Here is a 5,145-nt window from a genome sequence, read left to right as displayed (position 1 = left end):
GTTTACAAACTAGAATATAGATGTAGTTTATAAACTAGATTATAGATGTAGTTTACAAACTAGATTGTAGATGTAATTTACAAACTAGATTATTGATGTAGTTTACAAACTAGATTATAGATGTAAATCACAAACTAGATTATAGATGTAGGCTACAAACTAGATTATAGATATAATTTACAAACAGGATTATAGATGTAGTTTACAAACTAGATTATAGATGTAGTTTACAAACTAGATTATTGATGTAGTTTACAAACTAGATTATAGATGTAATTTACGAACTAGATCATAGATGTAGATTACAAACTAGATTATTGATGTAGTTTACAAACTAGATTATTGATGTAGTTTACAAACTAGATTATTGATGTAGTTTACAAACTAAATTATAGATGTAATTTACAAACTAGATCGTAGATGTAGTTTACAAACTAGATTATAGATGTAATTTACAAACTAGATCATAGATGTAGTTTATAAACTAGAATATTGATGTAGTTTACAAAGAAGATTGTAGATGTAATTTACAAACTAGATTATTGATGTAGTTTACAATATAGATTATTGATGTAGATTAGAAACAAGATTGTAGATGTAATTTACAAAGTAGATTGTAGATGTAATTTACAAACTAGATTATAGATGTAATTTACAAACTACATTATAGATGTAGTTTACAAACTAGATTATAGATGTAGATTACAAACTAGATTATTGATGTAGTTTACAAACTAGATTATTGATGCAATTTACAAACAAGATTGTAGATGTAATTTACAAACAAGATTGTAGATGTAATTTACAAACTAGATTATTGATGTAGTTTACAAACTAGATTATTGATGTAGATTACAAACAAGATTGTAGATGTAATTTACAAAGTAGATTGTAGATGTAATTTACAAACTAGATTATAGATGTAATTTACAAACTACATTATACATGTAGTTTACAAACTAGATTATAGATGTAGATTACAAACTAGATTATAGATGTAGTTTACAAACTAGATTATAGATGTAGATTACAAACTAGATTATAGATGTAGATTACAAATTAGATTATTGATGTAGTTTACAACATAGATTATTGATGTAGTTTACAAACTAGATTATTGATGTAGTTTACAAACTAGATTATAGATGTAATTTACAAACTAGATCATAGATGTAGTTTAGAAAGTAGATTATTGATGTAATTTACAAACAAGATTGTAGATGTAATTTACAAAGTAGATTGTAGATGTTATTTACATACTAGATTATTGATGTAGTTTACAAACTAGATTATTGATGTAGTTTACAAACTAGATTATAGATGTAGGTTACAAACTAAATTATAGATGTAGTTTAGAAACTAGATTATAGATGTAGGATACAAACTAGATTATAAATGTAGATTACAAACTAGATTATAGATGTAGATTACAAACTAGATTAGGGGGGGGGGGGCTGGCTAGAAGGGAAGTCTGCAGTAATGGAGAATAAGTTGTGAATATTACTATATTTTCACAGTTTATTTCATTTGATTTTTTGATATATATTAAATTAATGTAGAATTTTACCTCCGATGCAATCTTCAGCGATCGATATTTAGGCCTAATAAGACCTCAACTTCCTGGGCAACCTGAATACAAATTCTTTATAATCTTTAAGGTATGATGTGTTTATCTGTTAGAATGGAGCCGATCGCCGAGTCCCACATATGAAGAATATTGTGCAACTTTGAGTTTGTACAGTGTAGCTACTTTTAAATGACTTACTCGAGAAAACATTTGTATTTGCAATTTTTGGACATCTGTGATGTGTTCAACGGCAGTGTTAGGAGATAATGGCCAGGCTGTAATGTATTAACAAGCGAATCCATACTATAAAAAGTACATATTTGTGTTTGGGTGCTTTGAATACTCTTTACCGGAAGTTCACAGATACCGTCCCACACGAACGATAACTCCTACATGCAAACATTACGAAAAGAGGTAATAGATGTAGATTACAAACTAGATCATAGATGTAGGTTACAAACTAGATTATAGATGTAGATTACAACTAGATTATAGAAGTACATGTACTTTATGTTAGCTATTTTCAATTCACCTTACAATATATTGTATTGTTTATTGACAGAAATATGTATGTTAATTTTTAAGTTGGTGTCTTACATTGTGATTTCAACATGTGAACTGTTTTTTTCCCGACAATCTTACATGTGGTTAACCGTCTCATATTTGTTAAAACAATAGATAATATTAACTGTAATTGTCTTTTACTGACAAATTATTTTCTACTTTCTGAAACATTGATAAAGTGTATAATTTAAGACATATGATCAAAGTTATTAACGTTGACCAATAAACATTTTTCAACAGTCTGTGGTTGTTGTTAATGTGTACCAGAAAGGAACAAGGAGGCATAACTACTACTATACTATAAAAAAATTAATTTCATACACTTTTGGAAATTGTTTTTACCCACCATATACTAAAAAGAACAAGAGGCCCATGGGCCACATCGCTCACCTGAGTCACCTTGGTTCATAGTTAAATATTTTTCCTATATATTCGCATGTTAAACTTTGATCCCTATTGTGATCCCAACCTACTCCCGGGGCCATGATTGAATCTGGACTAGGTCAGGAAGCTTTCATGTGAATGTAAACTTTTCTGGCTAAGTGATTTTACAGAATATTTTTAATGATTTTCCCTATATATTTGTATGTAAAATATGATCCCCTATTGTTGCCTCATCTTACCCCCGGAACCATGATTTTAAAAAACACTTGCACTATGTCAGGAAGCTGTCATGTTAATTTCAACGTTCTTCACGCAGTAGTTTTTGAGAAGAATATTTTCAAAGATTTTCAATATATATTTGTATTATATGCACTATGTCAGAAGCTTTCATATAAATTTTCACTTTCCTGGCCCAGTAGTTTGAGAATATTTTTAAATATTCATCTTATATATTTGTATGTAAAACTTTGGTCCCCTATTGTGGCCCAGTGGTTTTTGAGAAGATTTTTAAATGACCCTACCTTATTTTTGTGATTATCTCCCCATTTGAAAGGAGAAGATAACGAACAGTGATCAATCTCACAACTCCTACAAGCAATACAAAATAGACAAGAAAACTTATTGACGTAAGCGTCAAATTCGGCCGCAACTTTCTGGTTTCAATCCAAGGCTATTATACAAGCATCAAAAGTCTTCATTAAATGTACTTTAAAAGGCAAACCATGTAGAAATATTTATATATGTATATCCATATTGAAGCATACTGTCTCTACAGTAAGTCATTCACAGTTCTGCTTCCTAGCAGAATACGCACTTGCCATTACGCGGCTTTAGCTGAAACATTTCCTAAATTTTTGTTCCAAAGAAGATGTAGGCCAAATATCAAGGGCGCTAAGTATAGTGATGTTGAATTGCAAGTGTTCAAAATGCTCAAAACGGTAAGAATATCTAGTGACAAACTTAATATGCAGGACAGAACACAAAGAACAGATTTGTAAAATGTATTTAATCATTGAAAACATTTTTAAAAAGCTATTTTGCATTTGTTGACAAATTTAAAAAAGAGCATTCTCAACAAAATGTTAAATAAAGTTCAATTTCCATTTGCCAATTAAAAAAATATATAACTTTATTATACATGTGAAAAAATATGGTTCCAAGATGTTGTAAGACAATGTCTTTGTAAAATAAAATAAAGCAATTACTCTTTTGTTTACAAATTAAGCAAAAATAAACATAAAAAAACTGCAGTTGAAAATATGACCTGAAAAAAAAATTCCTGCTTATTTTTCTTTTGTAAGAAAGCATTCTCATATCAGGTATATTTCAGAAATTTAAACTACGTTGATGATGAACAGGTAGCATTCTGAGCTACATGTTAAGGTGGATCGATCCTCATGTAATTTATCAATATTAATGGTTAAAAGTGAAAAAACTGTATTAATTTCCACTCAATATAGTTTAATTTAATCAATAACCAAAGAAAATGTATATGTCGCCACCCTTTTAAAGATGTCAGACATACAAAAACAGAAGTATATATCAACATAAAATAATCACACATTTTCGTTAAACAGAATAATGAAAATTAATAAAAACTTGTTGAAATGACAGATTTTAAATGTCAACAGTGTACGAAAACTGCTAATTCATAGATGTATGAAAATTACTTGTGGATAATAGGGAAATCATTGTATCATAGACATGCAGTAGAGGAAATTCCAGCATAAGATTTATTGCCCTTGACAACATTTTTAAAATTATAAATAATTGATTATCTATGGAAAATAAAAACTTTTTAGCATCAAAATTTTACCAATTTTTATTTTTATTTTATTCAGTGAATAAATTCCTCTAAAAGATATATTTCTATCATGCACAAAATTTATATATGTAAAGATTTTGCAAAAACCTATGACATCACATGAGGATCGATCAACCTTAAGTAACACAGTTGAATTGCTTATGATCCAAAAAAGTGTCAATACAATGTTAAATGTAACTTTAAAATGGCATCTATAGAAGTTTGTAATTCTGCAAAATAATATTGCACAAGTAAATTCAGTATTCAAATTTTGTATACATACATGTATAAAAATGATCGAGTATGCATATTGCAAATGTAGAGGGAATTTAGGTGGTACAAAATGTTATAACCAAAATACAATTTAATATTTAAATGACCATATAAATTTGTTGATTGATACTGACAGGTGGTACACACTATCTAAATCTAAATAGAATTTAATATGCAAGTCATACATGTATGAATTTGTTGAATGATATTGACTGAAACACCTTGACAAGCCTCGGGTAGAGAAAAATATGACATTTAAAATTCAACTGAATGAAAACAACAACACAGAACGCTGATGGAAATAATAACTTCCCAAGTCATCTAGCTTCTGCATTTAAGGTAAACGAGTCATAACGTAGCTGCAAACTTGCTTAAAATGAATTACGAAGGAAAATATGTACCCATTATTAGATAGTTCACATCTGAATGTTATAAATTGAATTTGCTGCATTGATGCATCCCTTAAAATGAATAGGTAGTTTGGGCACAAGATACTCAATTATGTCATTTGCAGAATTTACTTCCATTGTTTCCTGGAGAATTTTTTCCAGTG

This window comes from Ostrea edulis, chromosome 1 (assembly GCF_947568905.1).
Source record: "Ostrea edulis chromosome 1, xbOstEdul1.1, whole genome shotgun sequence".
Classification (NCBI taxonomy): domain Eukaryota; kingdom Metazoa; phylum Mollusca; class Bivalvia; order Ostreida; family Ostreidae; genus Ostrea; species Ostrea edulis.
The sequence above is the reverse complement of the archived record's forward strand: the minus strand, read 5'-3'. Positions refer to the sequence as shown.